General features: G+C 39.4%; 1 long non-coding RNA gene across 4 annotated transcripts; it reads left to right on the top strand.

Moving 5' to 3' along the window:
* The first annotated feature begins 650 nt into the window (after positions 1 to 650).
* Positions 651 to 12,132, top strand: LOC124240692 (uncharacterized). Of its 4 annotated transcripts, XR_006888987.1 has the most exons (7): positions 651 to 732; positions 2,416 to 2,794; positions 3,418 to 3,619; positions 4,308 to 4,447; positions 5,371 to 5,474; positions 6,464 to 6,536; positions 11,708 to 12,132. It is a non-coding gene; the product is annotated as an uncharacterized LOC124240692 (long non-coding RNA). The 4 variants fall into 4 exon arrangements; XR_006888988.1 differs by lacking the exon at positions 3,418 to 3,619; XR_006888985.1 differs by having other exon boundaries at positions 3,418 to 4,447.
* The last annotated feature ends 1,441 nt before the right edge of the window (positions 12,133 to 13,573 follow it).

Below are 13,573 nucleotides of genomic sequence, written 5' to 3'. Positions count from 1 at the left end.
CCAATCATGCTGACAGCTGAAGTTCCCTGAGACGTTGAACTCCATCTAAGACTATCAATTATTAGGCAACCCTAAGCAGTATGTCTGAATTTGGGGTGGCGGCCACTGGTGCACTGTGTTTATGCGTGCCTTTTACAGGTACAAATGCTCATGGTTAGGCTTTCCCCAGGCTGGGAGAAAGTGGGCAGAGAGCACAAGGTCGACTCCTAAACTGAGAGCAGTGATTCTCAATGGCATCACTTTGAAAGTCTGATTGGAGCACAGCCCTGGGACTTGGGGGCAGGGGCCAGAGATCATGGCCCGGGGCCATGCTGCGCAAGAAAGAAAGCTTCCTGAGTTTAAATTCAACTTTTGGATGCCCCAGACATTGATGTCGTTTTTACAACCTCTCTGTTTAAAAATGATCTGATTCTAGAACCTAATTTTGTTTTGTATGTAAACATGACTATTTGTTGCATAGTTTCACATACATTACATTTTCCAGAAATGTGACAACTCTGCGAACTAAGGGAGGCTTGCCTTTCATTTTGTTTGGAGCTTTAGCGTGAGCTGTTCACCGTTTTAGAAAAGCACATGACTGATGGCAGCACTGCCCTGGCACCAAAGGAGCTGATAAGACACACGGAAACACCGTGTCAGGGGCTGTGCAGCCACGCTAATGCTACATTTAGATGCAAGAATTTGACAGCTTCATTACTGTGATTGTCCCTGAGCACTTATGTAAGGAAAGAGGTATTCTTTTTACTATATTTACCTTCCTTTGATTTATTCCTTATCTTATAATTACAGTATTAAATTGATTTTCTTTCAAGATTATGTGGGCAGATACATCTTACTATTTGTGATTTTCATTTCTAGATAAAAAATAGACATTATAAAATATTCATTATATAAAACAAGAGGTGAGTTGCTCTGTTTTGGGCCCCCTCCTAGAGGAGGAGATAGTTGGGTAGAGGAAAGGATGAGCAAGATCAGGAATGGTGGAGCCAGGGGGAACGACAGGGGGAGGCCGCAAATCGTAAGTCATACATGGTGACGGCCAGAGGGTTCATCTTTTTGCTCTCTGAGTCAGCGAGGTCTGTTCCTTCAAGGTGGCATGCATGCAGTCACCTTCCTACATGGAGCCTGGCATATACCAGCGTCCTCTGAGCTCCCTTGGAGCCAAACACTGTCTTGTCACCATGTACAACGGTTGCAGACGGGCAGACGCAGAAGCGTGCGTGCAAAAGTGCCAGTCAACCACCCAAAAATCTCCAAATTCATGATGGGTCGGAATTTTTATATGTGAAGATCTAAATCATGTATAAGATACTGTAGATGCTAATTGCAAAGGTATTTTACTTATGTTTATAATACATAAATATACTTTTAATTTTATTTTTATATGCCTTTTAAATATATATAATAGCTGTGTGCACTTCCATGCTTTTCCTTGGTTTCATGGACTATTGCTGATATATTGCCATCCACAGAACTCCCAAGAAAACAGAAATCTGTCTGCCTATGCTTTTCTAGTACTCCGATTACAAACAAGGCTCTCGTGATAGAGAGTGAACCAACAGGAAACATTCTATAAGAAATATTTATCCAGCAAATGGCATGTGGAAGCTGTTTCCCTGTGTTCCCTAAGTCCCAGGTTTCGGACGCTCTGTGCCTCCCTCTCGGTGTCTGATGAGCTGGGGTGTCTTCCTCGTCCATCTTCCCCATTGCCTGTGTGGAGGGTCCCGGGCTGGGGCTCTTGCTGGGAGGCCTTCTCAGGACGCAGCTCCCCGCCAAGGGCTGCATCTCTGCTGCCCGGTCCTGCAGCTCCGTGCTCAGCTGTCCAGACTATTTTGAAATCCACCTAATGGCCTTAGGGGAGAGAAAACAATGCCCTTTGTGTGTCCCACTATGATGACTGTCATCTTCTCTCATCTTTCCTCCCTTTTCTGGCCAGAGTTTCTTCAGCAACCCACAGCCCCCTTATTTCCTGTGTTCCATTGCACTTACTTAACAACCGATTTGCCAATTATAGTCTGGCCTAATTATAGCTGTGTTCCATGTGGTTGTAACCAGAGTGTCCATCTACTTCGGTATTCTGATTTTTTCATTTAACTTTATATAGAAAATTATGTTGCCTTACTCCTACATCGTCTCCAATAAAAATTTTTATATTGACTTCATAGTTAGATGACATCAAGGAGAAATATTATGGTTTACTTCCAAAATAATGCTGGATTAAAGATTTTGTGAACAAAGTTTTTCTCTTCATCTGGATTATTTCCACTGGCTAGACTGCCTGAGTTGGCATTTAAGGATAGAAGAAATGACCGCTTTATGGCTTGCTCAGATCTTTCAATATATCACCGTGTTGCACTACAGGTCATACGTTGATTTTACACGCTCCAGTTTTCTTTTTATTTTTTTCCCCTATAGGCTGTTCTCCCCACCAGCTCCCAGGCCCACAGCATCTATGCCTGAGTTCCTCAGCATTTGGAGAGGAGGTGGCCACTGGTTGTACTGACCCCAGACCGCTGTCATAGGGTAAACGTTCCAGGTGTCATGGAGATTGAGGAGTGGGGAAAACATTCCCACGGTTGAGAATTTTAATATAACAGTTATAATAATTATGGTATTTGTGCTACCATTTATTGAGTTCCTCTATGTTAGGCACCTCATTTCCTCCTCACAACCACCCTGCCAGGCAGATATTGCTATCACCATTTAACAAGGAAAAGGATGAGATTCAGAGAGGCACAGTAACCACGCTTTCAGCTGCGAGGTAGAGAACACTCAGCCACAAGTGGCTGAGACGGTAAGATTTTCTTATTATCTCACACATCCACAAGCAAGGAGGGAGGTGGTTCCAGGTCGGTTTGGCAGCTCAAGAGTGTCATCGAGGAACCCATCTCTTTCCATGTTTCTGCTTTGGCATCATCAACTTTTGGGCGCTGTTTCCTTTCCTCGGTGCAACAACACCAACCATCTTATCCTCGAACAACTGAATTCAAAAGCGGGAGGGAGAAAGATGGCAGTCGCCTTGTGTGTTCGTGCACATGCGTGTGCGTTTATTTTATCGGGAAACAAATATTTCCCTAAAGCCTCCCAGCCAATTGCCTCTTATATCTCATTAGCCAGGAAAGTGAAATTACTTGTCTTGGCCAGGCTGGGTCCACCTCTGATCATATTGCCCCCCACCTCGCAATCCCCCAATAAAATCACGCAACTCTTAGCGAGAAAAAAGTGGGAATGCTGTTGAGTGGGCAACTGCCATGCTTCCTCAACATTCCATAGTAGAAGGTTCTCTTCTCACAATACAAAGCTGTCTTCAAATCCTTTGTCTTTTAACATGGGTTAACAGTGTGTGTGTTGTGTGTTTGTGTGAGTGTGCACATGCACGCACGTATCTCAGGGGCTCATAATTCGTTGTTTGTTTAGCATGGTCATCAAGTCTAAAAGTGAGAACTCAGAGGTAATGCTGCAGTAATTCTTGCCTGCTATCTTGCAAATGAGAGACAGGGCAGGACAGCGTGGCTGGATCAGTGAGGCACCGTCATAAACGAGGAAGAAGGTGGGTTGAAGAACTAAGAGGTCTGTATTCCAGCCCCAGGTCTGCCACTTTCTATCTGTGTTACCTTGGGTAAGTTATTTAATCTTTCTGAACCTCACTTTTCCAATCTGTAAAGCAAGAAGAAGTTTGGACTAATCTCTAAAATTTCGTCCAGCTCTAATATTCTATAGATACAATGCAATTTTTACTGAGCAGCCGTGAGCAACATTGTACAGTTTCTCACATTATTTCTTTAAAAACTGGTCAAAATGCATCTGCATGCCATATGAAAGGGGGAGGTCATTATTCTTGCATATGGAGACCAGGACATCATACAATAGAATTAGATATAGAATATAATATTGTAGACTCTTTTAAAATGTCTTTAATTTGCATTACAAATTGTGTTTTGAATTCTTATCACTTTAAGTGGCTTATGAGTGTTTTACATTTACAGCAGAGCTCATCTTCCAGACCCGTCTGCTATTTCTAGTTTCCATTTTGTTGGAGACACCATCTCTTTATAACCAAATGAGGAACGTGGCAAAGCTGGGGGAAATTTTCCTGCCTGTCTTTTTTTGCTCTCTCTCCCCCTTTGACCAGAAATAGTATCTTGGCAGTGGATCTCTTTGTCTCTAAAAAAAAAAAAAAAAAAAAACAGGAAAAGGAAATGGCAGTTGATGATCTGCTTTCTGAAACAGTGTCAGAAAGATCTGAAGGATGGGATGTTAGCTTTGCACTGAAGCACCTTCAGTTTCTGCTTTTACCGTATTTGCAGGAAGCTTCCTGACACTAACGGGGAAAAGAAACAGTGGCCAGAGACTGTTTCCTGAAAAATGTGCAGGAAGGGTAATGCGGAGGCCAAGACAAATGTGTGGGATGAGCTCCAGCCGGGCCTCAAAACAGAAGCTGATGACAGTGAGCTTTTGCTATTTTTCTTCCAAGGTTGTTTCAATATGCAAAGTAGGTCCTCGGCAGCAGCTGCTATTCAATCAGCCACATTTCCTGAACTGGATAGGGTATTTTTAGTTGGCAGGAAAAAAAAAATTGATTTGGAAGGAGGTAGGAAGGTCACTTCATAGTTAGAAACAGATCAGCACTTGACACTTTTCTACGTTTCCCAGATGAGTTACTGTCACTCTGGGCAGCAACAAGCAAACTGTGTACTTTAACTCTCTTCTTTTTATTAAAGGAAATGGCAGAAATAATGAGGAATATATTTTTCTGTACAAGAGGCAAACAATATAAAAATCTACAGGGCAAAATTCCTAAGTTCACACTCCAATGAACTCCCCTTTCAGAGATAATCAGGATCAGTCGTCTGATGTATATTTTTACATTTATCTTTCTATATACTTACCTATTTTGGAGCACACAGATATATTTTATTATTTTATTGTTTGTTTTTGGTGATTTGGGTATTTTTAAATGTAAACTGTGATGTCTGTAACTTACTTATTTCATTTCACAATATGGTTGTGTGATCTTTTCATATTAGTACTTGTAGGTCCGCTTAGTTATTTTTGTATTATTTTAAAGAATTTAGTAAATATTGAGAAAGCCTTAAGAAAACACAAAAAGTCTAACACTAAAATATTTATGGATGAAATTATACGATTCTGAGATATGCTTATAAATCATCTGGCAATGGAGAAGCAGCAGCTTGGGATATAAATATAACAGGATTGGCTGTGCACTCAGCACGGTTGAAGGTGGGTAGACAGGGTGTGCTATGTTAGTCTCTCCATTTTGCATACATTTGAAATTTTCCATAGTAAAATGTAAAAACATATATGAGGCATAAACTATTGCAGTTTACCAAATCTCTGATTTTGCCATAGCTCACAGGCTTCTGGGGCTCCTAGGAGGCCTTGTCACATTCCACATTTTTTCTGCAAGAGCTCAAAAGTTGCCTTCTCTGGAAGCTTCCGTGACTTCAGCAGATGTAAGTTGCCTCTGCTTTACCCTTACTACACTTTTTATGTATACCCCCAACACACACAACACACTCACACTCACACATTAAAGGAATTATCTTACTAAATTGAGATTTAGAGAAATAGCTGTCAGTGGTTAAGCCCCTAATCTGTAACATACATGATATCTACATTAGTTTATTTACTCCTCCAACGGCTCTGAGAGGTAAGATCTTTTTGTCCTCATTTATAGGTATGGAAACTGAGGCTTAAACAGATTTTGATTTGTCCCAGCCTAGTTCTTTCTTTTTTATTCTCAATCAATGTTATATCATTTTGTCAATCACTATTTTCATCTAAGTGTATGTGAAAAGTTATCAGTAGAAAACTGAGAAGCAAGCACAAATCTAACTAAGAAGGAACATTGCCACTATTAGATGAAGGGTCCCTGAAAAAGATGCGCTGAAGAGAGTGTCTGAGTCATAGTCTGAATTTAGCTTGCTTGGGAGTTTTACAAGACCCCTTCTGGGCAAGGCCATGACAGAGTCTTAGGAAGCATAGGGCTTACAGCTGGCAAGCCTGTAGCGTGGGCCCAGTGCTGGTTAACCAGTAGGAACATGGTCAGTAGGAAGAGACTGCTCTGTATTTTCTACTTCAAAGCTTACCTTCAGATCTCAGGAATGGGCAAATCAGAATACTTCTTAGGGGGCAGGGAGTATCCTCAGCTGATCCTGGCTGTAGGGTGTAGAGAGGAGGGAGAAACTTCATTAGCACAGGATCAGTGCTGGCCAAGGACAGATAAGAATCTGAGCCAGGCTTGCCTGGGAACTTTTTCCTCCAGGTAAAGACATTATGATGACTGTAGATAGCTTGGTGATAACAGTCCTCACTGTGTCGGTCTCTGAAATCGTACTACTTCCATTTGAACTCATTGCTCTCCACGTCATATGCACATCCTCTTTGAGATTCCCTTGACCTCTCTGTCTCCTGCGTTGGATTCTCTGTTTCTGTATCCCAGGTTTTCCCCTTTCTTGGTTCACTCTGTCATTTTGGTGGAGCACATCTTCAGTAGCCTCTTGGATGCATGGGAGGTGAGTTTTCAGACCTTGAATCCCTGAAAATGTCTCTATTAATTTACTCTAACAACTGATTGATAGTTCAGCTGAGTGTGAAATTCTAGGATGGTAATAATTTTCTCTCAGACCTTTAAAGGCATTGATTCATTGTGCTCTGGCTTCCAGTGTTGCTGTTGAGAATCTAAAGCCAGACTGACTCTTGATCCATTTATTGTGACTTTTTTCTTTCTCTCTGGAAGTGTATAAAATCTTCTCCTTTTTCCAGGAATTGTGAAATTTCATAATTGTGTGTCTTGGTATGAGTCTATTTTCATCCACTATGTTAGAAACTTAGTGGGTCTTTTACTCTGTCACTTAATGCTAGAAGTAAGTTACTTTCAATTCTGGGAAATCTTCCTGAATTCTCCCCCATTTTTTATGTGCTCTCTTTCTGGAATGCCTATTCTTTGTTTCCTGAACTACGACTTATTCTCTAATTGTAAAAAATTTTCTTTCCTTTCTTTGCCTTTGCCTTTTCATTCTACTTTCTGCAATATCCCTTCAATATTATCTTTCAACTCTTCTGTTAAGTTTTTCATTTCAACCATTATATATATTTTTTTATTTCCAAGGGATCTTTTTTGCTCTCTGAATTTTTAAAAATAGCATGCATATTTTATAGCATTTTTCTCAAGTTCCATGGAACCAGGTAGAATGACAATAGAGACCCTGAATCAGAGGACATATGTGGTAACAGCCAGAGGGTTCATGTTCTTATTTTTTGAGATCATGAAGTCTATTTCCTTCAAGGTAATTTGCAGTCTTTTTCCTAGCATGGAGCCTGCCAGCCTGCTTCTACCTGGATCCTATTTGCCACCTTGGAACAGAAGCTGTCTTGTCAATGTGTGCAATGATTACATTGGGGGAAGATGGAGAAGCACAGAACATTTATCAACATACACCATATGTTGGGCTATAAAACAAGTCTTTTTTTTTTTTTTTTGAGGAAGATTAGCCCTGAGCTAACATCTGCCACCAATCCTCCTCTTTTTGCTGAGGAAGACTGGCCCTGAGCTAACACCTGTGCCCATCTTCCTCTATGCTATGTGGGATGCCTACCACAGCATGGCTTGACAAGTAGTGCATAGGTCTGCACATGGGATCCGAACCAGCTAACCCCAGGCCACCAAAGTGGGAAGTGTGCACTTAACCACTGTGCCACCGGGCCAGCCCCAAAACAAGTCTTAATAAATTTAAAAGAATTGAAATCACACAGAGTATACCTTCTATGTGACCCAAGTGGAATTTAGGTAGCAATAAATGATGGAAAGTTATCCAGAAAAACCCTAAATTTTTGGAAATTAAACAACATACTTCTGAATAACCCATAAATCAAGTAAGAAATCTCAAAGGAAATTAGAAAATATTTTGAGCTGAATGATAACGAAAATACAACATATCAGAATTTGTGGGTTACAGCAAAAGCACTGGGAAAGTTATACACTTAAACACTTATATTAGAAAAGAAGAAATTTATAAAATCAATTATCTAAGTGTCAATCTTAAAAAGAGAGAAAAAAGAAAAGCAAACTAATTGCAAAATAAGTAGAAGAAATAAAATAATCAAAATAAGATTGGAAATCAATTAAATAGAAAAATAGAAAATCAACAGTCAAATCTTATTCTTTGAAAAGATTAATAGAATTGATAAACTACTGATAAGGCTGATTAAGAAGAAAAAAAAGAGAAAAACCAGGAAGAATAAAAACAGGGACGTCACTATAGATTTTAGAGACATTAAAAAAACTGACAAGGAGGATATTATGGACAAGCTTATCCCAAGAAAATCAACAACTTAGATGAATATATACTATTTATTGAATAAGCTAACTTTTTTTCTGAATGGCTTGAGATATCACCTTTATTATACACTAATTCATATATTTACATGGAGGTGTGGGTTCGGATGTTTCCACCTTCTATTTTACATTCCATTATTCCGTTTGCTCCAAGAGCAAGTATTCTAGGGAACAAGTGGGAAGCTGCATCACCTTTTCTGACCCAGCCTCAGAAGTCACACAGGGCTGCTTCTGCTGCGTTTCGTTGGTTAAAAGCAAATTATAAGCCCACCTGGATTCAGCGGGAGTATATGTAGACTCCATTTCTCAGGGGGAGGAGTGCCAAAGAATTTGTAGCTATTTAAAAAAAAATCTGTGCTGTCTTCAGTGGTAATGCTTCAATGTTTTTATTAAGTATAGTATTTTCTGTAGATTTTGGACAAATATCCTTTATAGCTTTGAGGATCTCTCAGGTTAGAATTATGAGCAAATAGAAAAGAAATAGCAGTTGTCATTTGTTTTTCTCACAGATAAATTAATATATTAATTCATGAGGCAAAGTTTTCTGGGTTTTTTGGTGAGGAAGATTGGCCCTAAGATAACATCTGTTGCCAATCTTCCTCTTTTTGCTTGAGGAAGATTGTCACTGAGCTAACATCTATGCCAATCTTCCTCTATTTTGTATGTGGGACGCCGCCACAGCATGGCTTGATGAGCAATGTGTAGGTCCACACCCAGGATTCAGACCCGTGAGCCCCGGGCTGCAGAAGCAGAGCATTCAACCTTAACTACTATGCCACCAGGCCAGCCCCCATGGAGCAAAGTTTTTCAAAATAAACTTATATTGCCAGATTTGTGAAATCTGGCTACACAGATGAAATCTACTACACAATACCAAATACTATTTAGATTCTAAACTTTGGATATTAAATCTTTGTCTAGAATATTTTACCACATAAGTGGGATGTTATTCTTTATGAATTGTAATTTGGCTGATACTATTTAGCAATATCCACCATATATTGCAAAGAGGCTCATAGAGAAGAGAATGATTTGTTTTGTAAAATGTGAGAAATTTCTTATAGAACAACACATTTATTTTTCACACAAAGGAGACATTTTTCCTCCAATCGTGAATCTAGACAATGATCAGCTAAATACATTTAATTGCACTAATACTGCAAATCTTTCTATAGAATCCTTCTGAATTAGATTATATTAGACCACATTGTGAGCTCTTTAAGCAAGACTAAGTGGTCTCCATTCCTAAACCCACATTTATCACTTCAAAGATGAGGAAAGGCTGATCTGGAGCAGAAAGACCAAAGAGGAGAATGGACAAGAACCAGAATATAAGCCCCAATCTCTAGAACTGAGCTGATTTAAGCCATCTGCAGAAGACCTTGCTAGAACAGGGATTGGTGCAGCTTCTCTGGGCCAATCTTCCCGGCCGCACAAGTAGTAATAAGAAGGGAACTCAACGGCTGCTCTAGAGGGAAGGCAGAGCTCTCCGCCAAAGAAGGGTATTTACACAATACAGCATTATTCATGTACTTTTGGCCCCTAGAAAACATAGCCCAAGTGGTGTTCTTAACCTTGGTACATACCCATGCTTGGGAAAGATGTGGAGGGATGGGGAGGTGAGGAGGTGGGGAGAAATCTGGAGTGTAAAGAAGCTTGGGTTTCCATTGGCACCCCTTTTTTCCTAGAGGGATATTGAGACCCAGTAACTGGGTTAAACTGATGTTCCCATCTCAGTTAACTCATGATGTAGGAATAATAAATTTACATATCAATGTGTGGGCTTATCTTCATGAACTCACCATCCAATAAAGGGGGGAAAACGATACTGTGAGGTTTTTTTTTTTTTTCACCATCAAGCATTAAAAACTTATCTTCTCTTTAACGGCTTTCCCCAGTGACATCAAGTGAGTTATATGTGAAATGGATATTTCTGAGTTTGCAGCGGTAGAAAAAGAAAGAAGTAGTAATTGGACCAAAGGAGAGACATTTAAAAACGGTATCAAAATATGAGTACTGACGTCCCGTCCCCAATCCTTTGTGACAACGCTTGGAAGTGGCAGCAATACCAGGTTTCCATTTAGCCACTTGCCAAATTTACTGCCTTTTAAACAACTTTAGATGTCATTCTTATTTTGATAAACGCAGGGAGAGGGCTGGGAAATGTCTGCCCGGCATGTTATAATATATTCAGCTCATATACTGTTTAAACTCTAGGAAATGTGATCCCTGCATACATTCTGACTCTCCCTCTTCTTTGGGGGGTTTTACCCATATTTGAACAGTTCTTGATATACCTATTGTCTGATTGGGAATTCTGCCTTCTAATCTGGCTCATTGATTAACTTCTGAGTGGTTTGAGATAAATCCTGCTAATTGCTTAGTTTGTTTTCTTGTTTGTGAAGCGCTAGAATAAACCTCTTGTGAACGTGCCTGGGCCACATTTTAGAAGTTGGTCACTCCTGTAACAGATTTGGAAATATTGCAGTAATTTCAGAACTGGATAAAGAAATGTATCTTGAAATAAAAAAGCACTTAAGCCTGTAGAATGCACCCTAGCTCGGTATGAATTGCTTATCAGGCAGTATATCAAATCTAGGTTGGTTAGTCAGTAAGCTGGAAGCAAACAAAATAAATGGGAATAAAGTGTTTAACAGATGCTGGGTTTGAGCCCACGCCACATGGTGGCAGGCTTACTCTATGCTGGGCTTCCTCTTCAGGACGAAACACACATACACACACACACACACACACACAGATGGGAAATACAAAGTTCATTAGGAAACAAATCTTAATGCTTGATTTTAACTATATTAAACCACATCTTTTAGGAAGCTGACTTTCAGAAAGGAGGCCATAAGTTATTAGTTTGTCAAGATTATATTTTCTTATCAAAATGTTGTTTACATTGTATGGTACTTGAGAAGCAATGATTTGACCTTGTGAAGGACATTCTACTTCTAGATCTCAATTTCTTCATCGCTAAAATGATGAGTTTGGATTACTCACGGTTCTAAAATCATCATCCCTTTGTTATAACTAAAATAAGGCCTAAATATTCTTCTTCAGTAACACGAATTTCAGTCACACTGTGGTTAACTTGATAGGGAATATGGTTTCCGGGGTTAGATTGCCTCGGTTTGAGTTCGAGCACTGCCATTTATTCACTGTGAGCTATTAGGTGAGGAAGTTCGCCTATCAAAATTTCGCTTCCTCATCTGTAAAGTGATATAAATTATAGTACATATCTTACGGAATTGTTAGGATTAAATGGAAAAAATAATGTATGTGTGGCAGAGACTGGCAAACTGTTCACGAAACCCTTTCTTTTTCTCCCTGGGCAAATAGGTTAAACCACATTTCCCATCTCCACCTGCAGTTGGTTGAGGCCACGTGACTGAATTCCGGGCAATGGAACGTGAGCAGAAGAGATGCGTGCTGCTTCCAGGCTCAGCTCACAAAAATCTGCCATTGTGGTCCCCGTTGTTTTTTCCCCTTCTGCGAGTTCCCCCTGGAAGCCACATGTTAAGGATGGTGAAACCACAAAGTGGAAGGAAACTTGGTCCCCGAATCACAGCTTGAAGGAGAGATTTATGCCTGTTAGAAACACTCGCTTTGGACTTTACATGAGTGAGAAGTATACTTCTATTTTGTTAAGCCATGAGATTCTTGGGTTTATCTATTAAGGCAGCTGGCATTAACTAAAATATCATGTAAAGCATTCTGCATAATACCTGACAAAATACCTGCTGAATAAATGTTAGTGTTATTGGTATCGTGACTCTTAATAATACAAACCTAGAGCCTAAAACTCCACAGCAATAGTGTGGAGCTCCCTTCTGCAGTTTACATGACTTGGCCTTTTTTTTTAGGCTACAGAAGGTCTAGGAAATAAAGTTGTATGTGGAAGTAGTAAAAACCAGAGTTATTCATATGCGTAACTTGCAGAAAGTCAGTATTTTGTATTTATATTTTCTGCATTTTTTCCCAAAAGATTAACAGAATATAAAAGAAGGGAAGTCAAATAAAAAATTCAAGTTGCTGTCATCTTTAAAATAATATTTAAAATTATTTCTTCCTTGTGATGACTTCAGTCTGTCTTATGAGTCACTCGATTTCTCTCACTATTTCACTCGATGCTCACCTTTCTTTCTTGAAATTGTCTTCTTTCTTGGCTCCAACACTTTTGATATTTTAGAGCTTTTGCTCATGCCTATTCCCAGTTTTCTCTAAGAAATTCTTCCTCTTTTAAAGCCCAGATCAAATTTCACATATTCGGTCAGAGGATCCCACTTGCACTGAACTGTGACATTTATACCATCCAAGGCTCTTGCCATTTGCTGTCTTCTATCCTAGGGTTTATCCTGGGTGGGTTTGTATAGCTTGTTTCTCCCTAATCAGATTGTAAGCTGCCTGAAGACAGCACTTTTTTTTTGTTTTTTTGGTGAGGAAGATTGTCCCTGAGCTAACATCTGTGCCAGTATTCCTCTACTGTATATGTAGGACGCCACCACAGCATGGCTCGATGAACAATGTGTAGGTCTGCACCCAGGATCTGAACCTGTGAACCCGGGCTAACAAAGCGGATCGTGTGAACTTAACCACTATGCCACCATGCTGGCCCCAACAGGCACTTTTTAAATTTTGTCTTGTCCACAGAAAACAGTAGAGTCTTTGCAAACAGTTAATGATAATTGACTCATTGGTTTGAAAGCCCCAAGTATATAAGATTTTCTCTAACATTTTAATATCTGTCTTTCATGGAGTTTTATAAAAATGAAGAGCAACAGCTCTCATAAAGTTTTCTTTATGGATGAGTAATTTATAGTTGGGGGATAATAGTGGCAGAGGTGGTATTTTATGGTCAGTGGTTTTGGTTAGAGGAAATTTACAAAGAATAAAATAGTGCCTGATTTTCCATATTGAAAAAAAGGGCAATTTTATATGTATTACCAGTTAAACTTATTTTGCTTTTTTTATTCCATCCTTCATCCTAACTATTCATTTTTTCTTTCTTTTTTGCATATTTGCTTAAGATCTTTTCCTTAAAAATATTAAAAGTTATAGGTGGAAATTTTTAACATTGTATATTCAACATCATGAGGACCTTAGGATGTTTTAACTCAGTCTTGCCTTTCACCTTCAACTTGATTGCTATGTAATAGTCTAGTTCCATGCTGTGTTTATCCTCTTAAAACTAGTAATTTTTTTATG

This window comes from Equus quagga, chromosome 6 (genome assembly GCF_021613505.1).
Source record: "Equus quagga isolate Etosha38 chromosome 6, UCLA_HA_Equagga_1.0, whole genome shotgun sequence".
Classification (NCBI taxonomy): domain Eukaryota; kingdom Metazoa; phylum Chordata; class Mammalia; order Perissodactyla; family Equidae; genus Equus; species Equus quagga.
Note: the sequence above shows the minus strand (reverse complement) of the source record. Positions and strands in the feature narration are given on the sequence as shown.